General features: G+C 39.8%; 1 long non-coding RNA gene and 7 other non-coding genes across 9 annotated transcripts; 7 read left to right on the plus strand and 1 right to left on the minus strand.

Moving 5' to 3' along the window:
- Window positions 1–2,385: 2,385 nt before the first annotated feature.
- Window positions 2,386–6,889, minus strand: LOC118235487. Of its 2 annotated transcripts, XR_004766857.1 has the most exons (8): window positions 6,801–6,889; window positions 6,424–6,609; window positions 5,632–5,802; window positions 5,242–5,403; window positions 5,026–5,119; window positions 2,925–4,278; window positions 2,764–2,843; window positions 2,386–2,658 (listed from the first exon to the last, which is right to left on the minus strand). It is a non-coding gene; the product is annotated as an uncharacterized LOC118235487 (long non-coding RNA). The 2 variants fall into 2 exon arrangements; XR_004766856.1 differs by lacking the exon at window positions 5,632–5,802.
- A 4,624-nt stretch (window positions 6,890–11,513) lies between these two features.
- Window positions 11,514–11,587, plus strand: trnat-agu. Its single transcript has one exon. It is a non-coding gene; the product is annotated as a tRNA-Thr (tRNA).
- Window positions 11,588–14,346: 2,759 nt separating this feature from the next.
- On the plus strand, window positions 14,347–14,420 carry trnat-agu. Its single transcript has one exon. It is a non-coding gene; the product is annotated as a tRNA-Thr (tRNA).
- Window positions 14,421–23,333: 8,913 nt separating this feature from the next.
- On the plus strand, window positions 23,334–23,405 carry trnae-uuc. Its single transcript has one exon. It is a non-coding gene; the product is annotated as a tRNA-Glu (tRNA).
- A 442-nt stretch (window positions 23,406–23,847) lies between these two features.
- trnah-gug lies at window positions 23,848–23,919 on the plus strand. The gene has a single exon. It is a non-coding gene; the product is annotated as a tRNA-His (tRNA).
- Window positions 23,920–24,424: 505 nt separating this feature from the next.
- On the plus strand, window positions 24,425–24,496 carry trnae-uuc. Its single transcript has one exon. It is a non-coding gene; the product is annotated as a tRNA-Glu (tRNA).
- A 442-nt stretch (window positions 24,497–24,938) lies between these two features.
- On the plus strand, window positions 24,939–25,010 carry trnah-gug. Its single transcript has one exon. It is a non-coding gene; the product is annotated as a tRNA-His (tRNA).
- Window positions 25,011–25,515: 505 nt separating this feature from the next.
- trnae-uuc lies at window positions 25,516–25,587 on the plus strand. Its single transcript has one exon. It is a non-coding gene; the product is annotated as a tRNA-Glu (tRNA).
- Window positions 25,588–25,704: the final 117 nt, after the last annotated feature.

Consider the following 25,704-nt stretch of genomic DNA (forward strand, 5'->3'; position numbering starts at 1 on the left):
TTTTAATCCTTGTAGGTTTGCCACATATGACCACCTGATGGCGATCTAGAGGCTCATAGAGCCGTCATCATGCAACATGATCCGTGTAACCAGAGCCAAGGCAGCAGCAAAGAAGAACGATGTCATTCTTCCACTCAATTTTGCTGAAACTTTGTTGCACACATACTGGATTGTGAAACTGATCCTTTGTCAGTTACCAACTTGATGCTATTTGTCAGTCAGACAAACATATAGTGGTGTCCAAAAGTCTGAGCCCACTACCATGATCTTTGTTTTCATCATGAATACTGGATATTGATTTGTGTAAGAAAGAAAAAAAAGTAATCTTGCTTCAGATATATCACCTGAGTGAAAATTTTGTGTTAGTTATTGATGAATTTAGTTTTTGATTAGATATTTGTAGTGGACACAGACTTTTGGACCCCACTGTAGTAATTATGAAACAAAATTATTTTCCTTCCTGGGTTAAATTACATGATTTAATGTCATTGACAATATGTTATATCCTTTACATGTTTTTTTCTTTTCAGACAAACTTTGCAACTAATTGATAAGTTTTTCCTCTTCATGAACCACTTAGCTCTTGGTTTGAAGCACAGGGATCTGGCCCACAGATTTCAAATACACCAGTCAACCCTGAGTCACTTTACTGTAACATAGGCCAACTACCTCTTCACCATACTTGGGTCAGTGAAAATCTGGTTGTCTGAGGAAGAGGTCAAGGCTAACTTTCCAAAGGTGTTCAAGGAGTATGCGGACACACAAGTTGTGCCAGACTGCACAGAACTGCGCTGCCAAACACCATCATCTCTGATCCTTCAAAGTGAAGTATACTCCACTTACAAATCCCACTGTACCTTCAAAGGGATGATTGGCATGGCACCACATGGAGCAGTCACCTTTATTTCAGCCCTGTATGCTGCTTCTGTCAGCGGATTCTGAAAGAGCAGCCGATTCTGAAAGAGTCTGGAATTGTTCCTTTGCTGAAGCCGGGAATGGCAATAATAGTGGACAAAGGTTTTCTTGTAAATGACTGTGTGCCCTGTAAAGTCTACAGACCACCTTTCCTGTACAAGGGAACACAGATGCCAGCATCAGATGTGAGGGAGACCGAAGCAATTGAAAGGCTGAGAGTCCATGTTGAGCGACTGATTTGCAGGTTGAAGGAGCACAAGCTGTTTGACAGTGTCATCCCCCTCTCCACCATTGGGAACTTCAACCAGCTGTACACAGTTGCATGTCTCCTCCTCAACTACAAAAGTGGACCACTGGTCAGAGCTTGGGCAAAATAGTCCTGAAAATGCATGCACACACACACACAGCCATGCACATACACACAATCCAATGGTAAATCCAATCAGTTTTTTTATTGAAACGTCACAGTGACATTAGTATTGTTAATAATGATGCTGGAAACAAATTTGCAAATGCGTTAATTTTCAAGTGAAAATGCGTAGGTGGTAAAAACATAAATAAAACAACATGAAAACTTAGCCTTATTAACTGCAACATTCAAGTGTCAATATATCATATTTTCATTACAATTCTGTACATCAGTTTTGTGGTAAAAACACTGTGTTCTGTCACCCCTAAGCACCCTGCATAAGCTGGCAGACAGATAACTCCTCTTCCAATTATCACACTTCATCAGTAAGTGACTGCTTCTCAAAGGCACAGAACACATATACAGAATACGAAGACAACACACACTGAAATTCAAGATAGGTAGACATAAAAAATAAATAGTCTGCCTTCTCCCTAATTTCTTTAATAACCGCATTGTCTCTCTGGATTCGCTGGATGAACATGTCCTCCTGCGAGTACACAACAAAGTCGCACCACTCCAAACCTGATATCAACAACTGGCCCTGGACCTGCCAGCAGTATGCATGTGTAAGTTTCAACGCTGGTGTGCCATCCTGCAGCTTGATGTAGGGGCAGTCCACATAACTCCTGACGTTGGGGCATTTAATCTCCAGTAGGCCAAATACTGGCTGTGCTTCAGGGTCATAAATTAGTCCATCTGGGGATGACCCCATCCATGGAGCATCCGGATGTACAAGGAAGCCACTTGTTACTTGTTAACCTCTTGTTGCTGACAGTACTCTTCCACAGCAATTGGCTCCAACCCCAGACCCATCTTCATGTCTGCTGTCTGTATACTTCTTTTTATAATTCTTTCTGCCAGATTTTCAGCAGATGTCTGCCCTCTGACACGGCAGATTTCTCTGAACCGTGATGATGTGATCCGTGGCTTTCGTAAGCGATGCCACTCCAGATGAGCTCTGCTCTGGTGTAGCCATGTTAATTTTGTGAGCCATATCATGTGGTGTTGCCAGGGAGTTCATGTGGAGTTGTTGGTGTTCACTCAACACAAATGAACAGCCTGCTGGATCCAGGTGGTAGCCTTCCAGTGGCAGAGGTGGTCTAGGAGGGGCATTTGTATGAGGCGATGTCTTGTGTGATCTTGCTGCAGGTAGCTGATATGACAGAACACTCCCTTCTTGGACTTTACCAAAGATCGAATCCACTAATGGGACCTCACTAGATATTCTCATTGTGGTGATCAATGGTGCCACATCACTGCTGAAGGAGTTGTACACCTCAGACACTCTGAGATCAGGCAGGTCCCCACTGACACCTTTGTATAGGTTACTCCTGTTTGAATAAAACCACACATATACAAACATCATTTTTCTTTGTTTAATTGTAATATGCATATATTGGCAGATTAATCAAATATGTGTATGCATAACTGCTTACTTCAGTCCTTCTGCCATTTTTCTCTCCTTTGGTCCAGCTGACAGAACAACCATCTGGTTAATGGGTCCTGGATTAACAGCCTGAATAGAATGTAAATAAATAAGTACATCCGATGGTGCCATTAACACATGTTCACATGTGCCTTAGCTGTTCAGACTTACCATGGTTCTAGGCTTGTGCCAACTTTGCCCAGCCTCCGTGCAGCTGTGCACTGGGGGAACAACACTGACCCTAAGTTGCGAGTAGTGTGCCGTCTGATACAACAGGGCAGCTACATGGTTGCACAGTGCTGAACCAGCCACATAGGTACCAGTGACAGTGTAGTAATGTCCTTTAACACAACCTGTGAAAATATGTAATGGGTGAAATGTAAAACTTATGTCATGATGATGATGTTTAAGTTTTAGTCACAGATGTTCTGTGAAACCTAGTATCCAAGCCAGACATATAGAAAGGAAAATGAGAACAAAACGGAACAAAAATCTAGTTTCTGGGAACACCACGCCAGCTGTCAAAACTGAATGTTTTCTTAATGTACTAACTTTATTGCCTATCTATTAGTGATAGGTCAACGTTAATTTGTGTGCCAGAGTTGATATAGCTATTCAAATGAACTGTAACGTTCGGCATTTAGATACCCATTACCCTACCGCATTCTGTTTGACAGAGCAAATCGGCATTAATTCCCTGAAATGTGAATTAATAACCAGAACAGGTTATGTTAACTCTTAGCTAAATTTCATTGCTCTCTTAACCCTACACTCAGATTGTGTGGCTTCTCGCTTTTTTTCATGGACCGATAACAGGTCGCCCTCACGGAGATCTCTCCTGTTTCCTGATCTTTGTTAGAAACTGAAAAAGACATTATGACACTGTAACATTACATTATCCATAGGGAACAAATATGACAGACCAATTATTTAAGTTAAGTTATCTGTTAACATCAATGACTAGCAAGCAAGCTGACAATCAGATAATCGAGTACATTGTTAAAGGGTAACTCAACACCAGTTTTCGGCCTGTCCCCGCCGACTGCACAAATTTAAAAGATGCGAGAGTGAGGGGGGGTGAGGTGGTGTGGCGGAGGGCGTGTCTTCCCTTACAAAAAAAACCTGCAGGACTCCTGCAGGAAATCCCATGCAAGAGTCCTGCATGGGCTGCAGGAAATCCCATGCAGGAGTCCTGCAGGAAAAAAATTCAGAATCCTGCAGGATTATGGCCCAAAAATCCTGTAGGTCTCCATGCAGGACTCGATTTCCTGCAGGAAAACCTACAGGATTTGGGGACCATAATCCTGTGGGAATCTTTCAGATTCCTGCAGGACTCCAGGTCACAATCCTTCACAATTTTCTTGTAGGAAATGTCCTGCAGGATTCCAGGTCACAATCCTTCACAATTTTCTTGCAGGAAATGTCCTGCAGAATTCCAGGTCACAATCCTTCACCATTTTCTTCCAGGAAATGTCCTGCAGGATTCCAGGTCACAATCCTTCACAATTTTCTTGCAGGAAATGTCCTGCAGGAATCAGGAGGTCACAATCATTCACAATTCTTTGCAGGATTGCTGCATATAATTCTACAGGATTTCTTGTAGAATTTTATTAGTTCACTGTTTAGGATGATTATATACTATCTATACTAATATAATGTAAGGGAAATTCCGGCAGAACATTTTGTGCAGATTAATAATGAAAAATATCTTGCAGGAAACCAAAATCATGCACGCTGTGAACTTAAATTCCTGGTAGATGGAGTACAAATAAAGAAAGAACTCAACATTAAAGCTCAAAATACATATAATTGAATTTAATTTACATAAAAGAAACACTAAAATAAATTATATACATCGTCATGCTGTTCACTGTTCAGTGATGTTCATGTGCCTGAAAAAAGGAGGTGTACAATATTACATTCTTGATTACATATATTTATTGAGTACTATTGCAGTCCCCATCAGAATTATTGCCACCCTTGAAAATAGTAACAATGCTAAAGAGAGTAAATAACAAGGATAAGGGTGTTTTCACTCATAGTCTTTTTGTGTTTGTGATTTGTGCTGAATGGGCTAGTCAGAACAAGTAGGCTACTGGCCTCTGCTTATTGCAAAATAAGTTTGGGGTGAAATATATATCAAAAACATATTTCAACAACTCTCACAGATTTCAACAAATCGTATCACAAATGATCTTAGTAATATCCACTGTATCTGGATGATAATATTCTTCTCTGTATATTCTTATATATTTTTTGAAATAGTGTTTACCTCAGGCGGAGTTTATGCTCATCGTTCATTTTCTGTCTGAGTGAAGCTCGGATCACCTTTCTTGGTATGCTGTCAAATTTTCCCTGCACGATGTCTACAAATACAATTAAAACACACAAAAAAATGTTGAGATCCCAGTAATATCAAAAAAGAAATTCATAATGACATGGGATACAATCATTGGAATACACAATTCATATCCAATATTATGTTTACTTTATTGCCAGACTTTCCAGAAAGGCCATGTGTAGCCAGCTGCTCGCGTCCGAAGACTGCCACTGCAAGATCCTTTATCATGGCCGATCATGACTTTCCTCCTCTGCCACAGGCCTACAACGTATCCATGCTCATGCCGAGGTTTTGGGCTGATGTCTTGAGCTATAACAAGGATTAGAGTTAGAGAGAAAGGAGGAGAAAAAGAAAACACAGTGACACCTGGAAGACATCACAAATCAAATCAAACATTTGTCTGCTGGGCTGCCATGTGGGAGGGTCATCAGCGCCTACTTGACCCCAAATGTGCATGTATTTTGGGCAGCCAAACTTTTAACTGGTCCAAACAACCTCTATTCTCAAGGGTCTTGGATAACCAAGGTGCTACTGTACCTTCTTCCCTTATTAGGAGGAAAGTGCAACTGTGGGTAGTTCAGAGGCTGGGGCTGGCTCATGGGCTAGGATGGATTATCAGACAGGGGCTGGCTGGAGAATGGGGCTGACAGTGATCAGATGGGGGTTGGTACAGTGGCTGGGACTGTGTCTTTAACTTGTTTAAGAGTTCTTAAGAAGAATAAGAGTATAAGAGTTCTTAGAGAGACTTACATGTCTACAGAAATAAGTTTTCTAAAACAGTCAACTACTGTCCACTTTAAAATGAAGGGTATTTGTCATTATGCTGTACAGTTACTTTTCAGCAACCAAAAAAAATAGGTAAAAATTGATCATTCTGCTACAATTAAATGAACTATTTCCTGTCATCATGAATTGTATGATTAAATCATTAATGCTACAACAATTCTATAGATTCTATTGCACATCAGAGTTAATCGAAAATGTTTACCATTAGCCACTGGTCGACTACAGGGCTGAACAGGGATAGCCAGGTCTTACTAATAATGTATGAGATTAATTATTTTTCAGTGCTATCTAGGGTAATTGTCATGCTTCAAATCAGTAGATAAAAAGTTTTGTATTAAGTAATAAATGATTTGAGTAAGCCTTAGCCCCGAAAATCCCCAATTGTCTCTGCAGTGGACCTATGGCTACTGTGTGTCACAAGATATGAGTGAGGTTTCATTGGTCCATTTATCCATTTTGAGAACTTATCACATTTGCTGGTATTCTCAATCAATTATAATTGTATCAACACTGTCATGCATCAGAGGAAAAAAGAATGCATACCTCTTTGGAGTTGGACATTAACAGCCCTCAGCTCTTCATTTTCTTTCTTTAGCATATGATTTTCTGAACGTAATTTTGCCATGTCATTTTTAAGGCGCATATCATCTACATTTTCTCTTTTTTGTCCTCATTCCTCTTTATGACTTTCATCAGCATGGCATCATTTTTTGGTACGATAGTCAGCACCTAACAATGAAAGGAAGACTCATTACATCTCTGGACAGCTGTAAACAAGCACTGTATGTAGCTAATACATGGTCTTTTACATATTAGGGCTTACAAATTTGGAGAGGAGCAAGGGATGGGTACTTATGCACATCTACACAGACTGCTAGTGCAGCACAGTGGAGACTGAGCATGGTTATCTATATATTTACCTTTTTCTCCTCTGGACTTGGCTGGTCAGGGGATCTGCTTGGAGAGAATGTCTTGTTTTTTTATGGTCCTCTTCTTTGGCAGCTCAGCCACAGGTTTTGTTCCCTCCATCTTGTTCATGACTCTGGCCACTTTGTCTTTGTTATCTGAGAAGGTACAGTTACAGAAATTAACCACATATAGTATTAATCTTGGGAAATCATTTTAAATTGGCTATAGTACAAGTTGTTATACCACATGCCTCATAGATAGGAGTGCATTGGTAGATCAACAAAGATTAGCAGATTGATAAGAAATATTTTAGGGGAGGTAAAGGTAATTCATAAAGTGAACCTGATTGTAAGATGAATGTGAGACTGATTCACTAGCCTAATTTATAGGCTAGCTTTCACATTGTGAGGGCGTCCATCACATCCCTTAACAGCCAAGCACAACTGGGTCTAAATAAGTAAATATAGCTAGCTTCTTAAAATGTAATCAGTTAGCTAGCTAGCGAGACACAATAGCTAGGCATCTAGTGATCTGGTTGACTCTGCCAGCTTAGCTAGATGTGTTATGACAAAACTTCTGAGACAACAAATCAAGTAAATTTTACATCATAGTTAATACATATAGTTAATATAGCTTACAATATAGTTTAATTACTTACTCACGAAATGGCCGTTGGATTTGTAGGCTACTTTTCCTTTTCTGAGGAAAAATTGGCAGTTGGCAATGCAGCTGTTCCATACGCACTGAGAGGCTCGCGCGCAAGTCCCTCACTACTCAGACGCGGGAGTATTTTCGACTGCTGTCAGGTGACTGGTGAAATGTTGGTGTCTGCAAAGATGATTGAATGGTGTCTGGCGAATCACCTCATTTCACCAGTCACCTGACTGGAGTGTGCGTGGGTGACTGAATGAATGTAGTTCTATATTGATCAGTCAATTGTCAATATGTATTTCGTCTTATTCTTTTATTTATTTGATAAAAGGCTTTGTGTGCTGAAAAAAATATTCTTCCTTCTATCAGTGGATGTCAAAACCCATGCTACTGTATGTAATTCATGCTATCAAGCAGTGTGTACTAAAATGACTTAAAAACAGACAAACACAAAAAACTGTAAGACCATGATGCACTACAGCACACATAATGCACAATGATCATCTAATCCAGCAGGCATTGGTACATTCTGCAGGAATATTCTTAAGTATGCAGGATTTGAAGGATTTCTCCGGTTACATTTCTGCAGAAATAGTACAATCCTGCAGGATTTCGCTCTGCAGGATTCCTGCAGGAATATTCATAATCTGCAGGATTTGAAGGATTTAAACTTTTAACCTTTAGAGGGCAGTGCACCAAGCTTTTTTCGGTAAAAATGAATAAATATGACTTTCTCAGAAAAAGGGTTGATAGTAAGTACAGGATTATTGTTATTCGTCAAATAGGGATAGTTTTTTGTTTAAGTGTTGAGTTACCCTTTAACTAGCTAATGTTACTGCTAACGTCTGCCAAGCTAGATAGTGATACTTGTACTGAGTAAGTTAGATAAACCGTCCTTACCTTCATAATTGTTGATGTAGCTCGAAGTGTACACTTTGAATCCTTTTTCCTTCTTGCTTAAAGAACAGCAACACAGAATCCGATGTAATTGTCATTTTGGGAAGATCGTCCAAACTCCTCGTAAAAATTGCTGCCAAATTTGTACGATCTAGCTAGCTAGCTACCGGAAGTTGTTGACCTGGCCTATTGAATTTGTGGAAGTAATGTGTGCATAAGGTCAACTGAGTTTGTAGGAACGTCTGACCAAGCCAGAAATACTGCTGGTGGGGATTGAACCCAGGTTACTGCGGAGGTAGGTGAGTGATTATACCTCTACACTACCTAGACGGCCCTATGTTACCTCTTTTTAAGTGATTGTTTGCAATCACTTAAAAAGCAACACAATAACACAATGGGATTATATTCTTCATGCCATGCATAGCAATTTCTGACATAATGTGGTTTAAGAGGGTAAATAATTCCTCTTAACATGAAAAACACCTAATTAAGAAAAATGAACATCCTGTTAAAATTCTGAGATTGAAATTGTGGTTGGAACGAAAACCAGCATACACAGTGGGCCCGAGGTTGAGAACCACTGAACTAGAAGACATCTCTTAAAATGAAAACATATTTGGTTAAACTATTGAGTTGAGCTGTGTTCCAATAGGGTTTTGAGTCATAATGTTCTTTATTTTTAAATACAGTGAGAACTACTGCCATAGAAAACTGTTATTTTCCTAATTATAATCCAACGAGGTGGTCAGCTATCGGGATGACTGCCGCGGGCTGCCTCTGTGGCAGTCATTTTTTTCCCGTTAGCTGACCACCTTGTCGAGGATAATGATTATCCCTTACTTACTGACATGAGGACAAACCATAGTAAACTAACTTTATAAACTCAGTGGACATGACAACAGCTTTCTAAGATAGATCAAGCATCTTTGTTTTTGTTCAGTAAGAGACTTATGTCTAATTTTTAACGTTATGTCCTGCTTTAGTGAATAACTGTTCAGACGGGACCGATATGCTTCTTGGTGCAGGCGTGTCTGTGCATCTGTGATGATTATTACAGAACTGCATTCTGTCAGAAAATGATGCTTACTGTTTGGATAAGTGACTGGCATGCAGACTGGAATTTATGTCTGCCCTAAAAAAATTAAACAAGTTATCTTGTTTATTGATTTCAGTGAATTGATGACCAAATAATTATCATTATCAATAAATTGCTAATTGGTTCCAGCCCTACCTATAAGATTTATAATGAAGAAAAACAAATTAAGAAGGAACAGTTTCCACAGTGCAGTGATTTTCTCGTATGGTAAGATGTTCTGCCATTTAATCCTTTTTTCATTGCTAGTTACCAAATTATCCTATCTGGCTCCGCATTTTCCTAGCTAGCTGGCCATATGACTTAGCTAGCTACAACATTTGCCTAGCCTGCAGCTGTTTGTGCCAACTAGCTGGCCATAAAACCTAGCTAGCTGCGCCAAAAAGCCAACGTGCTCTCCTTGGAGAGTCTCTGCTTGGAACACAGCTAGTTGCTGCTTTGGGCCACAAAATACTGCTCATTAAACTAGCTAGGTATTTTATTCTGCTCACTAGTTATGCTACCTACATTTTATTAGACTAGTTAAGCTATCTAGGTGTTAAGAACAATTTTACCAAGCAGCTAACTAAACTAGCTATGCCCAACTGTAATAAAATTCTTGGGGAAAGGTTTGATAAATTACAATGATCCCAGCTAACAGGAAATCTGTTGATTTGTTATGTTTTTCAATGTTCTAACATTGCCACTGCTTGGCAGCAACATCGTGAGAATGTTTTGTGTTAGTTGGGATTATTTTAAACAATCTATATTTTTATGAGAAAGGTCTCTACTTAATAGAGATGCATATCTACTTCACCAAGCTATTACTTTTATGCATGACAAAATAGGGGGTCGTTCCTATGTTCCCAAGGTCCTATGTTCCCTATATTTATATGTCACATAATGGGAACATGTTCCCCAACTCATGAAATATTATCTGTGTTCAGTAGATAGAGACAGAGACAGTAAATCAATGATTTTCTGTCTTACTCCAGAAAACGATGTCAGCTAGGTCTATCAGCAAACAAATGGCTTAGCAACATAGAATCATTTCTAACTCAGTGGTTCTCAACCTTGGCCCTGGGGACCCCCTGTGTAGCTTGGTTTTGTTCCAAACACAAGTGCAAATCACTTCAATGAGTTTAATGAAAAAATAAAAAGAACTTGAACATGTGTTAAATGACCTAATTATGAGTCTATTGATTCACCGCAGCATAAGTTTTCTCAGTTAAGATACCTCTTTGTATGTACTTGTTTGTAATATAGCACAATTAAGAAATGTGGGGGCATTGATTCTTCATGGCATGCATACTTATTTCTGACAATGTGGCCTAAGAGGGTCAATAATCCCTCTAAACATGGAAGGCGGTACTAGTATGAAACTTGAGTGGTGGTGCGTGAAGTTGGTGGAATGTGACCATTTGCGTTGTAGTTTCAATATTGAAATTTGTTAGCAACTTACCAAATAAAAGCACATAACAGCTTGGAAATTTGAGCCCAACTCATGCAGTATATCAGCAAATGCCATTGGCACTGTTATCCATTCCTTTTGGGGTCACACCTGTTCTGTGCAATGTAATTTAATTTCACTCCAGATCTTGCTGAACAATGATTTTAGAATTTTATGTTGACATGGTGAAGATTGCTCTTTGTGAATTGAGCATTATCAAAGTTTTTAATTTTTCAACATGGTTCTGCAGGTGACGTGACAACTGTGGTTAAGCTTGCTCAGAAATTAGAAGACTGTTAGTCGTCGCTGAGTGGGCCCGAACCACCATACTGCTGGAGGGTGTCAGGTGACAAGGGAGGGTCAGCAGCAGTGATTGGCGCTTCTCACCCCCGTAGTTTGGTCCCGCAAGCTCAGTTGGTGGAGCATGGGATGCTTGATGTCGGGCATGTGGATTCCGAGCTACATGTTGGGTGTTATGTTTTACTCTTGTGCTTTAAAATAAAATTTCATTGCAAGTGATTGAAGTATCAGAATCTGTCTTTCTAGCCATATTTGGAAGGTAATGGCTAAATATGTAGCAGTGACATGTTGCAGCTGCTTTAGAACAGGAACAGATGACACCGTAACTGTGCTCTACAGAGAATTTATTTGGCTGGCGCCGTGGCTTAGTTGGTTAAAGTGCCTGTCTAGTAAACAGGAGATCCTGGGTTCGAATCCCAGCGGTGCCTTGTTTTCCACCTCTGCGTGTGCCAGACTGCTTCCTTGGTGCTGTTGATGAATTCAGTGAGCTGTTTGCTCAGAAGTCCTCAATAAAAATAGTATTTTCCAGGAAATTATGATAAATTGTTCACAACGTTTCGTCAGGTGCAGTGTCTTCTACTGCTACCACAGAGTGAATGCGTAAGTGAATGTGATGATGAGAAAACTTTTGGTTACGCTGAGGTATAAAACACTATTCTCACCTACTGAATAAATGAATTGTCAATCAAGACAGACTGTACTAAAAAGGGCGACAGTGCCGTAAACAACACGTGGTATTACACACGGGGTCATTAGAACTTAGGACCCTGGGAACATAGAACATACGCTCCCCAAAATAGTTTATGTACGTCAGAAGTCTGTGTGACTTTATATGTAAATTTCAAGCTGCTCCATGTCTTCGAACAATACCCCAATACCCAGACAGGAAATGTACAATCCAATAATTGCTAATTATGCAAATTAACAACAACAACAACATACGGATCCTGCTATATATGCTTATTCACAGTTTGGCTTATTTTGCGTAGGTATGTTATGTTTTACTTTTTTAGACCTGTTCTGTACATTTAATCAGGTGGGCTGTTTTTTTTATTTGTTTTTTATGCGTTGTATTGTTTATAATGGTTTGGTGGGGCGGCATGTCCCATACGTACACAGCACACAGCACAACTTTTCAGGGTTCCCAACAAAAATAACCACAATGATCACAGACTCTCATCCCTTAAAAACATTCCTTTCTGTATCTTCTGACCCCATGTCAACAGACAGAATTCACAAACAACTTCCACACAATAAAGCCACAAACGTTTTTTCATTTTTTTCTTCTTTTTCCTGCCTGATTAATATAATCACTAATGCTCCAGGCCCTCAAAGAATATGTCTCCCTATTGGACATTTAGGTACATCAGCCAATAAAAACATCGGATACACACACAAAATGGACATATATACGATTGTACTTGTTTATTAAAAGTAAAACTAAACTTTGCAACAGTGATGTCTACTTCCCTTATAGCTCACTGTGTCGCGTGTTTGTCAGTGGAACTTTTTAGATGAGTGACAAATCCGGCTTCAAATCCCCCCTAAGACTAACAATAAAACAAACAAAAACTGACTAAAACCCGGAACCCTCCCGAATATGGAACATGGACTGAAGGAAAAAAGCTGTTCCGGGTTTTACTCTGTGCCGTTATCCAGCTAACTCCTGATTCATGAAATACGCCCCTGGTTTCTCTTTCCACTGAACTTTGAGAATCTTGACAATGAAAATTTGGGAGGAAGTGATGAAAAAAGACAATGCTTGTAGTCTCCCTTCCCTTAATAAACAGTATTAGGAAAAATAATCCCACCCCAAACCACCACCCTTTTGGCTAACAATGAAACATGCAGACAGACTGCACCACAGAGACCTGCCCTTTTCATGTGGTCTTGACAATTCTGTGTTATAAAGCCAAGTGAGAAGGACATCACCACCAGCAATCGATGGTCTTCATCCCAAAGCTGTAGCCTTACTAGCTCAGTCAAGCCCAATGTTAGGTGTAGTACCTAACTTGTGTGCAGGAGATATCAAAAAACCAAACTTTGTCTGCAAGCGATTAAAGTAGCTGTATCAGTCTTAAAGAACTTTGCAAGCTAATTGGTAAATATGTAGCAGCAACATAGAATCATTTCTAACTCAGTGGTTCTCAACCTTGGCCCTGGGGACCCCCTGTGTAGCTTGGTTTTGTTCCAAACACAAGTGCAAATCACGTCAATGAGTTTAATGAAAAAATAAAAAGAACTTGAAAATGTGTTAAATGACCTAATTATGAGTCTATTGATTCACCGCAGCATAAGTTTTCTCAGTTAAGATACCTCTTTGTATGTACTTGTTTGTAATATAGCACAATTAAGAAATGTGGGGGCATTGATTCTTCATGGCATGCATACTTATTTCTGACAATGTGGCCTAAGAGGGTCAATAATCCCTCTAAACATGGAAGGCGGTACTAGTATGACACTTGAGTGGTGGTGGCGTGAAGTTGGTGGAATGTGACCATTTGTGTTGTAGTTTCAATGTTGAAATTTGTCAGCAACTTACCAAATAAAAGCACATAACAGCTTGGAAATTTGAGCCCAACTCACGCAGTATATCAGCAAATGCCATTGGCACTGTTATCCATTCCTTTTGGGGTCACACCTGTTCTGTGCAATGTAATTTAATTTCACTCCAGATCTTGATGATTTTAGAATTTTATGTTGACATGGTGAAGATTGCTCTTTGTGAATTGAGCATTATCAAAGTTTTTAATTTTTCAACATGGTTCTGCAGGTGACGTGATGATTCGGAACAACTGTGGTTAAGCTTGCTCAGAAATTAGAAGACTGTTAGTCGTTGCTGAGTGGGCCCGAACCACCATACTGCTGGAGGGTATCAGGTGACAAGGGAGGGTCAGCAGCAGTGATTGGTGCTTCTCACCCCGGTAGTTTGGTCCCGCAAGCTCAGTTGGTGGAGCATGGGATGCTTGATGTCGGGCATGTGGATTCTGAGCTACATGTTGGGTGTTATGTTTTACTCTTGTGCTTTAAAATAAAATTTCATTGCAAGTGATTGAAGTATCAGAATCTGTCTTTCTAGCCATATTTGGAAGGTAATGGCTAAATATGTAGCAGTGACATGTTGCAGCTGCTTTAGAACAGGAACAGATGACACCGTAACTGTGCTCTACAGAGAATTTATTTGGCTGGCGCCGTGGCTTAGTTGGTTAAAGTGCCTGTCTAGTAAACAGGAGATCCTGGGTTCGAATCCCAGCGGTGCCTTGTTTTCCACTTCTGCGTGTGCTTCCTTGGTGCTGTTGATGAATCCAGTGAGCTGTTTGTGGTCCAGCTAACAAAGTGAATCTTTGTGTAAACTAAATGCAGTGATCGATTCAAATAGCTAACTTACTCGTTTGACCCAATTGTGGTCTTTGCATAAATAAAGATAAGCGTTTCACCAATCCAAAGCTTTGCCATACGTAATAGTAGAAAATTGTAGGAAATTTGTCACATTACAAATGGATAATCAAGGTGATACCTTTGTTTAGCTGTAAACCCTGTCTGTAGTTGCATACTTGTAAGAAGCCCCCACCAAAATAGGGGGAGTATCTGAGCAGCGAAGGAATGCAAGTAGTCTTTCCCGGTGCTACTGGAACAGGATTAATTTAATGTTCTCTCAATTATCTGATTCCAACATAATGTTTTAACCTTTTCTCTGTGCTAACGGTCATGCATAGACAGAGGAGACTGCTTTATGCCAGCAGTGTGGCTCTACACAGATTTCCATCTGGCTTGGGAGACCTGGATGTGCCGCTGGCTTGTGTAGCCTGTTTAGATACAATTGTTTTCGGGCCACGATTTGATTCAAGGCAGTAATGCGTGCTCTGATTGGCCACTTCTTTAGATTCTTGGAAGATAACATGGATTTCGTTGGACCGAAAATTACAGACACTCACGGCTGCCTTGGATTGGGGCGCCAACAAGGAACCCTTGTTTTCCTTTTTAAGGAAAAAAAAGATCATGTAACTTTCATTAAATGGTAATTAGCTTCCAAAGCGATATTTTGTAATCTTTTTGTAGCCTCTCACTTGCACTTTTGTCACTTTTATTACCTGTGAACACTTTTTCACTGTCCCTTTAGTCTGGTTATTATTCTTACCCCTCTGCTTACTGGAACCTGCCCCACTTTCCCAGAACTTCACTATTTATTTATTTTTTCTTAATGTTGCGCACGCCATCTACCTCACTCTTAAGACAGCAGGGTCGTAACACTGAAGGTTTCATTTCGATTCTCTTTCTCACTCCCTCTCTCTCTCTCTCTCTCTCTCTCTCTCTCTATTGACATGACAGAATTGTGGAATTTTATTGCCAAAGCTTACTGGAGAAGAAAAAGGAACACATAATATTAAATCTTTGGACAATATAAAACAGCAACACAGTGGCGTGTGAGCTCGTATTGTGTGCATGTGAGTAAATGTGTTGTGGTTGTTGCATCACTCACTATCCCTCAGACTGCAGCAGGCAGAAAAAAACTGCAGAAAGTGTAGAGTGATTTGAATGGTTTCAGGACCAATAATTACAGAAACTCATGCCTGCCTTGGAGCCCCAACGTGGCATTCAGATGACAACTGGATTCTTGGTATTGATGCGTGTCCTGAATGGCTATTTCTTTCAAATCTTGATAGCGGTCAGGGATTTTATTGGATTTCACAACCAATCATTACAGAACGCATACACTGAATAAAGAAGCATGTTTGATGACAAAAACGCTGTTAATCAAAGTTATATCGGATTAAATGTAGTTATTGTACTGTGTCACTCACACCAACCATCCTGCCAGCTATATGTTGCTGCTAAACTTTCCAACCCTGGCAGTTGTCTGGAAAGATGAGATATTTACACGCACCACCAATTGGCGTTCTTTCACATTCACCCAAGTAAAATGTTAATCTGAAAATATTGACAAAATACATTTTGTCGTCTGAAAAATATTTCTGTATTTTTATCTGTCTCATACTGATCAGTAATTCTCTCTCTCTCTCTCTCTCTCTCTCTCTCTCTCTCTCTCAATTCAATGCAATTTGCTTTATTGGCATGAAATACATACAGTAAATATTGCCAAAGCCTTACATAAAAAAAAATTAAAAAAAAAACACACACACACACACACAAATACAGGAATTCCAAATAGAAGGAGAAAAGAGAGAAAACAAGCAATGGGCTATTTATACTAGGATTTAGTTAACTGTAATTATATTTACAAGTTGAACAGGTAACACATTGTACCTTTTACTTGGGTAGTTTCTCACTGTCCCTCAGGTTGTGACAGGCTGAAACATATTCTGCTGCGAGTGGGGCTGTTGACCCTTCTCCCAGAACTATTTTCAGCTTTTCTGTGTTTGTCAGGGAAGGAAATGATTTTATAATTTTAGAAAATTTGTTGAAATATGTTTTCCTTATTTCAGAATATTTTTCACAGTCTGGGAGGAAGTGCATCTCTGTCTCCACCTCTCCTGTCTTACAGTGACCACATAAACGTTCCTCTTTGGGCAACCATGACCTTTTATGTCTACCTTTTTCAATTGTTAAGGTGTGGTAACTGAGCCTGTACTTGGTCAGGATCTATCTCTGCTTCATATCTCTGACAGAGAAGAGATATTCTGCCTGTGTGTATTCTCTGTCCGATAGCAATTCAATTTATTTTGGAGTTTGGTACTGGTCTTCCAATGTTCCAAATATATGTTTTTGATTTGTTTTATAGTTTGGTTAACTCTAATTGGCGATTGTGAAGCAGTGCTGGTCCGAAGCTGGTTTGTGTTAGTACTGGTTCGTTTAGATAGGTTCAGAACCAGCTGACTGAGGGGATACTTTTCTGGGCTTACCTCTTGGGTTTTTAGAGCCTTATATTGTAATGAATTTTCCAGGCTTGTTTTTAGATGCTCGATAAAATTTAGTGCCCTTTTCTGGATTTGAATAAGAATTGGATATCTGCCTAATTCAGCCCTACATGCATTATTTGGAGTATTTCTGTGTACCTGTAGGATATTTTTACAAAATTCTGCATGCAAAATTTCAGCTGGATGTTTTTCCCATCTAGTGTAGACTTGCTGACTGAGTGGACCCCATATTTCACTTCCATATAGCACAATTGGCTGGATAACGCTATTAAATATTTTTGTCCAAATTCTAATGGGAATATTTATTTTATGGAATCTTCTTTTGATCGCATAAAAAGGTCTACGGGCTTTTTCTTTTAATGCATTCACTGCTAGACCAAAGCTCCCAGATACACTGATTTTTTGTCATCTAGGTAATCATAATTGAGTCTATGTTCTAGGGTGGTGTTTCCTAGAGTAAAGCAGTATCTGCTTTCCTGAGACCTGGGCTTTCTTTGGAAGACCATAATTTTGGTCTTTTTCAAATTTACTGTCTAGGCCCAGTTTTGACAGTATTTCTCCAGCAGGTCCAGATGCTGCTGTAGCCCCTGTGCAGTGGGCGACAGCAGCACCAGGTCATCTGCATAGAGCAGACATTTTACGTCCATTTTATTTAGAGTGAGGCCAGGAGCTGCAGATTTTTCCAGTAACACCGCTAACTCATTTATATAAATATTCACAATATTCACAATATCTATAACGTCAATCTGGGTTTTGTGGTTGGTGATGTTTCAGATTTGATAGATGTCTTAATTTTTTCCTTATTGATTTGCTTTTGTCATCAAACCATTTTTCTTTTGAGGTTGATTTTTGATTATTTTTCTGTTTAATTATTTTGAGGTTAGCTTTAATTGCTGATTGATGGAAAATGTCATTTATCATTTTAACTGCCAGATTTATGCCAGTTTGCTTAGGTTTATATTGTGTTAAAATGAAACTGTTAATACGGTTAGTAATTTCAGTGGAACTGATTGCTTTGGTAAATTTGTCCATGTTGTCTGCAGCCCATCTGTATGTCGGATTGAGATTGTACAGCTTAGAGGGCTGTGTTTCAGTGTTCCTCGGTTGTCCAATTCTTTTCAGGTACACGTTGATTTGACAGTGGTCTGAAAATGGGGTTTGTGGTCTGACAGTAAATGCACTGATGAAAGAGGGGTCCATGTCAGTGATGGCATAGTTGACTACACTAGTCCCAAGAGCTGCGCAGTAAGTGAACCTTCCTAAAGAGTCCCCTCTGATGCTGCCATTAAGAATGTACAGGCCTAGGGCTTGACAGAGATGCACTAACTCCCTACCATTTTTATTCACAGCACGGTCAGGGTTGTTTCTCTGCGTTGGGGTTGGTATTAAATTTAGAGGAGTTTGTCCGAATATATGTCTGTTTCCATTGTTATTTATGCAATCTAGCTCTGTTCCAGTCCTAGCGTTAAAATATCCACACAGTAGCACATGGAAATGGCTGATTTCTATGTGGAGATTATGGAAAAATTCCACATCATAATAAGGGGATTCAGTAGGGGGGGGTGTAGGCCGCACACAGGTACACATCATTATCGCACATGACTATTGCTGTTTTAATCTTTAGCCATATGTGTGTTGGGCCTCGTTTTACTGGGGTGATGTGCACTGCCAGGTCTTCCTTAAACCATATTATGATTCCCCCAGAGTCTCTGCCGTGCTTGACATGGTTTCAATTTCAATGATGGCAATATAATTTCCCTGTAACCTGAGGGACAGTGAGTCAGTGCATACAAACGACACCATGTTTCTAACAAAACAATTACATCATAACTATTTACATTATTAATAATGTCAGGGTTTGTGCTCTTGAGCCCAAAGGCCGAGGAGCACATACTCTCTCTCTCACTCTCTCTCTCTCTCTCTCTCTCTTTCTCTCTCTACTGTGTCCGTCATGCGTAAATTGTAATAATAATGCATATAAATGAACCGTAAGATACTTAAATCCGGAGACAGACATACATACACAAAGCCTGCATGTTAAACCGTAGGCTATGAACAAACTCTGTTCCCGGTGATCTACCACCTTGTATGGTTTCACTCCAACCCATAACAAAGCAGGCCTCATTCAACAGCAGTCTTGTTGAGCTGGTGAGTGACATTCTACCAGAAACGTACATTTCCACTTCTAAAAATCTTGGGGGGAAAAAAGATCTTATTCTTGAATCTAAACATTGAGTCATATGGAGGACATGTTAAACTATAAGAAACATATCATGCCATCTCAGAATGTTTTTATGCTTGAATAAAATAGCCTACATTTTCATATGCATTTCACCCCTAAAACGTCAGGCCCTGTCACAGACAAATTTGTATGATAGAATGGTTTCCTAATGAATTGATAAAAATAGCATTTTCTTATTCATCACATGTCCCTGATTGTATCTAACATGGTTTTGTAATTCCTATAAGAAATATAAGCAACTTTTCAGTCAACTAGGGTCAGGCCCTGTCGCAGAATAACCGTCAAGGCACTCATATAGTTGTAAAAGAAACTACCTTTACATAGGAGATTTTTACAAAAATGTAATGGTGGATATATACCCCCACCTTTATCTACACAGTTAAAGAGATTAATTCATCAATATTTTCTCAAATAGTCAATTTTTATATCATAATGTCCTGTGTGACAGGACTGACCGTTTGTTGATGCAGGAAAAGTTATGTTTTGTGTTCTTTAATTAAGTTTTGGTAAGCATTCCTATTTTAAATTATTAGTATGATTTTAATGTTAATGTAATATTAGACTAATATGTTGAAGTTCAGCCAAGGACATATAATAAGGACCTAATTCATTAGAATATGACTGACAACTGATATAGTCCAAACATCTTTTTAATTCAATAAACTAATTTCTGAATTTTTCAATATAAAAACATTTAATTTAACAATATAAAATATAAAAACATATTTAAAACATATTTCAATATAAAAATATATTTAATTTAACAATAACATGGCCAGATACAATAACAATAATAATAACAACAAACAAATTCTCTTTTACTTTGGATTCGTTCCAACTTGATTTTGGGAAAAAGTGACAGCCCTACTCCACAAGCTTTTTGGATCTCATGGTGAAAGGCGGTTACATGTCCTCTCTGGTGGGCCAGAAGAATCGGTTCACTCCCACACAGGCACTTGTGCGTGAACCTCATCAATGGCGGTGATGATGCCTGGGTAGAGGTCTCCGTCATATTTTATGACCCATTCGGTCTCTTCTGTCGTTGGTGTGCTTGGTGTGTTGAAGCTGAATGCCTTTGTGTTATAGCATGTGCACTGTAAAATCTTGTCTACAGTGCACATACAGCTCACATCCCTTTACAACATCTGCCCAGGAGAGGTAGTTACAACCTGGTGTATTCTCATTGTTGATGGGACTTGGGGGATGCTGTCTGGCATGTCCTTCATTGACCTGTCAATGGACACTTCACTTACGTATAAAAGTTTAATAGTGGTGCCTGTGTGCACCGAGGCCTCAAACATCCATTGCATTAGGATGTCGCGGCCGTGGCTCACCAACCGATCTGCACTCCTCTTCATAACACATCCAACCCCATCTGGCGCCCCTTTCCTGTGGCTGGTCTCGAAGAAATTCCACGTGCCAGCTTGGAATCCCTTTTTGTGGAGGAGGGAGGTGAAGAGGCAGAAGTTCCCCTTCTGGCAGTAGTGCATACAAGGTCCATCGCTGAGGAAATGGACCACTGTGACAGCAGGGAAGAGGTTTTTGACATAGGACAGAACGGGGCTTAGATGTTCCCATATGGCTGGGGGCCCCTTCAGTCGTGATGGCGAGATGCTGCTAAGCACACTGGCTCAGCATCTGGTCCTACATATAAAACTCCAGTGTGCAGCGTTGCTTGCTCATGGGATACACCAAAGTGCACTGCCTGGATCTCAGATGCATATTTACATATGTAATTCTCAGAGAAGTCCACAAATATGATACATTCGTTCTCAGCAATGTTCCTCTTCAGTTCTCTGCAGTATCTGTACTGTTGTCGGATGTTGAATGCATGGCGTTTGAATTTCACAAGCATGCCATTGAAGAGCTTGATGAGATCATCTAGCATGCTCTCAACCTTCTTTTTGACTGTATTCTTGAAGGTTGTTTCAATGTTGTCCTTTGGTTGTCCTTTTGTGTCCTCTGTGACCTACTGCATGTATGCTACCTGGGTGGAGCCTTCATACTCCCTGAGCAATGGGAAGTCCTTCTCTTTGCAGTTCCCACAGTCATTGTACATGTACTCTTTGTTCGTTTTGTCACAACAGATATCTGCCATCAACGTTTCCAGTTCAGGGGTGTTGAGCAACTTCATGCTGCAAAACTTTTGAGCTGCAAAGCTCAAGTTCTCATGCAATTTGCACAAGCATGTTTCCCTATCAGAAAGCGTTAGGTGCACTACTGATACGGTGATTTGTATAACGTTCTTTACGGTGGTGCATTTGCTTTGAATTGTAAGTGTTTCCGAGCTAAGTCAGCTTATTGTGTAACCAGCAAGATTTTCCATTGTATTCATACTGCCGGTCGCCATTTTATATTTGGGAATGCCATGCGTTTTCTAGAGTGATGAATCAAGCTTCACTATCTGGCAGTCTGAGAGACGAATCTGGGTTTGGCGGAATGGATAGTACCAACTGGTAAGTTTGATGGAGGAGGAATAATGGTCTCAGGCTGTTTTTCATGGTTTGGGCTAAGCCCCTTAGTTCAAGTGAAGGGAAATCTTAATGCTACAACATACAGGGACATTCTAGAAAATTCCAATGTGTTGGTAACAGTTTGGGGAGGGCCCTTTCCTGTTCCAATGCCCCCATGCACAAAGCAAAGTCTGTAAAGAAATGGTTTGGTGGGGAAGAACTTGACTGGCCTGCACAGGGTCCTGACCTCTACCCCATCAAACACCGGTGGAATGAATTGGAATGCTGACTGCAAGCCAGGTCTTATGCCCAACATCACTGTCCAAAGTCACTAATGCTGTTGTGACTGAATGGAAGCAAATTCTTGCAGCCATGTTCCAAAATATACTGGAAAGCCTTCCCAGATTAGCAGAGACTGTTAAAGCAACAGGGGGGTCCAATTTGGAATGAGATGTTCAACAAGTACATATGGGTGTGATGTTCAGGTGTCCACATACAGGAAATGTATTTTCCATCAGTGGATAATAAGGGGCTTAGCTGGATGATTTCTGTGACATAAATATGGAAGGTATTTATTTAATTATTTGATGCTTGATGTGGCATGTAATAAACTTAATGGGATAAGTTTCTACATTAACAATTAAACAATACATTTTACTGCATACTACTGCTGTACATATTGATATGATATGAATTATTAATACCGTATGTGATTAAAAGCATATAAAGTTGCATGTAAAGTGAAAGTAAATGTATAAAGCAAATATAAGTGTAATGAAAATTCTGCATTTCATGATGGTATATCATGCTGTTAGAATCTGGAATATTACACACTATTCTGTCACAAGTGTTTTTGTTTTTGTTTTGTTTGTTTTGACTGTTGTAATGGTCAGTCCGTATTGAACTTGACTGGGGAAGGAATAAAAGCTCATGGCTAAGATGATTTCCAGTGTCCATTTCATGCACCTGCCATGGCCCGGATGCCTTCGCTGCAGATTACCCCAGTGTGATCGCCAGTGCTTGGTGTTACAAGTACTGAGACATTTGAAGGATTTTGGTACCCTTATCTTAAAAAAGGTCTGTTTTTATATTACTATTTTTGAGTGAAGGTTACTTTAGTTAACTGGTAACAAACAGTTAAAACCCCTCACTTATCCAACATGTAAAATCTATTTAGTTAATTCTTTTCAAAGATAGATAATATTTTAATTGCCGATTTCGTTGATCGGCAGAACAATCTGTTGAATCATCCTTCATCAGATGTGACTCGCAACCAGAAAAAAATTAATGAAATTGAAATGAAATGAATAAATTCACATCTAATCAAAAGAAAAGGTTCAACTACCTTAAAAAACAAAATTTATGAAGTTCTTTGTAAATTGTTATTTCTCTTTTTGTTTTCCAAGGCAAATGTGATTGACGTTGTGGTCGTACCGACTTTGGTTTGAATCTGTGTCACGGCGTACTTTGGGCTTTAGTTGTCTCATGTTTATGTTGCAAGATTTAATTTTGCTTGTATCGTATTGATGAAAATCCTTGTTACTACATAGTTTCACAAGTGTTATGTTTTTTTTTGTTTGGCCAGTTGGGCATTTGGTAGCTTTCCCATATGGTCTAGCGGTTAGGATTCCTGGTTTTCACCCAGGTGGCCCGGGTTCGACTCCCGGTATGGGAAAATGACCTTTTAAATCAAAAAAGATCAGAGGAATGAGCTGTGGTCTGTGCTCAAAGGAATTTCTGTGATTGGCTTCTCTGTCTGTGACTTACCAAAGAAAAACATCCAGCAAGTGATTGACATGTCCGACAGCCTCGTTCTTATTGAAGCTGCACAAGTTTATCCAAAAAAAAACTGACAACATGCAGCTTCCTATGTGGGCAGTATCAAACTGGTCATGCATTTTTTTTTTTTCAAAAGGATGACAAACTTGTCTTTAGAATATTTGGATATACTGATATTCCTCTACTGGTTCCAAAAGAGGACCACGTCAAGGTTCTCATATAGTCTTGCCCTAAGGATTCCAGGTCACCCAGCTCCTCCAGTCTCCTCGGAATCAATTCCAGGAATGGGAAGCACCAGAGGCGGAAAGAGCATTCCCAGTAGCATCCGTTGGCCGCATGCCGTGATCGTATAGTGGTTAGTACTCTGCGTTGTGGCCGCAGCAACCCCGGGTCGAATCCGGGTCACGGCAACTTTTGGGTACGTGACTCATTTGAGTCATGTTTTAATTTCTGAAGACTTTGTTTTGCTTCTGTCGTATTAATAAAAGTTCTTGTTTGTAAATAGTTTCAGGAGTGTTATATCCCTCTGTGTGTTTTCCAGGGCAAGATTGCACAGGTTTTCTCGTATAAAAACTTGAATGTTTAATTCACATAGTGAATTTTCTTGAAAAACTGTGGTTAATGTTTCTTAATTGTTCATAACATTTTCAGAGCACTACAGGCAATGTGGTATAGGGGAGCTGGATGGCACCCATCAACTGCATTCAATGATCGTGTAGCGGTTAGTGATCGACGTCGTAGTCATACCGATTTTGGTTTAAATCCAAGTCACGGCGTACTTTGGGCTTTGGTTGTGTCATGCTTATGTTGAAAGCTTTCATTTTGCTTGTACCGTACTGATGAAAATCCTTGTAACTACATAGTTTCACAAGTGTTATGTTTTTTTTTTTTGGTCAGTCTAGTATTGCACGCCTTTCCCATATGGTCTAGCGGTTAGGATTCCTGGTTTTCACCCAGGCGGCCCGGGTTCGACTCCCAGTATGGGAAAATGACCTTTTAAATCAAAAAAGATCAGAGGAATGAGCTGTGGTCTGTGCTCAAAGGAATTTCTGTGATTGGCTTCTCTGTCTGTGACTTACCAAAGAAAAACATCCAGCAAGTGATTGACATGTCCGACAGCCTCGTTCTTATTGAAGCTGCACAAGTTTATCAAAAAAAAAACTGACATCATGCAGCTTCCTATGTGGGCAGTATCAAACTGGTCATGCATTTTTTTTTTTTCAAAAGGATGACAAACTTGTCTTTAGAATATTTGGATATACTGATATTCCTCTACTGGTTCCAAAAGAGGACCACGTCAAGGTTCTCATATAGTCTTGCCCTAAGGATTCCAGGTCACCCAGCTCCTCCAGTCTCCTCGGAATCAATTCCAGGAATGGGAAGCACCAGAGGCGGAAACAGCATTCCCAGTAGCATCCGTTGGCCGCATGCCGTGATCGTATAGTGGTTAGTACTCTGCGTTGTGGCCGCAGCAACCCCGGTTCGAATCCGGGTCACGGCAACTTTTGGGTACGTGACTCATTTGAGTCGTGTTTTAATTTCTGAAGACTTTGTTTTGCTTCTGTCGTATTAATAAAAGTTCTTGTTCGTAAATAGTTTCAGGAGTGTTATATCCCTCTGTGTGTTTTCCAGGGCAAGATTGCACAGGTTTTCTCGTATAAAAACTTGAATGTTTAATTCACATAGTGAATTTTCTTGAAAAACTGTGGTTAATGTTTCTTAATTGTTCATAACATTTTCAGAGCACTACAGGCAATGTGGTATAGGGGAGCTGGATGGCACCCATCAACTGCATTCAATGATCGTGTAGCGGTTAGTGATCGACGTCGTAGTCATACCGATTTTGGTTTAAATCCAAGTCACGGCGTACTTTGGGCTTTGGTTGTGTCATGCTTATGTTGAAAGCTTTCATTTTGCTTGTACCGTACTGATGAAAATCCTTGTAACTACATAGTTTCACAAGTGTTATGTTTTTTTTTTTTGGTCAGTCTAGTATTGTGCGCCTTTCCCATATGGTCTAGCGGTTAGGATTCCTGGTTTTCACCCAGGCGGCCCGGGTTCGACTCCCGGTATGGGAAAATGACCTTTTAAATCAAAAAAGATCAGAGGAATGAGCTGTGGTCTGTGCTCAAAGGAATTTCTGTGATTGGCTTCTCTGTCTGTGACTTACCAAAGAAAAACATCCAGCAAGTGAT

Source organism: Anguilla anguilla, chromosome 9 (genome assembly GCF_013347855.1).
Source record: "Anguilla anguilla isolate fAngAng1 chromosome 9, fAngAng1.pri, whole genome shotgun sequence".
Taxonomy (NCBI): domain Eukaryota; kingdom Metazoa; phylum Chordata; class Actinopteri; order Anguilliformes; family Anguillidae; genus Anguilla; species Anguilla anguilla.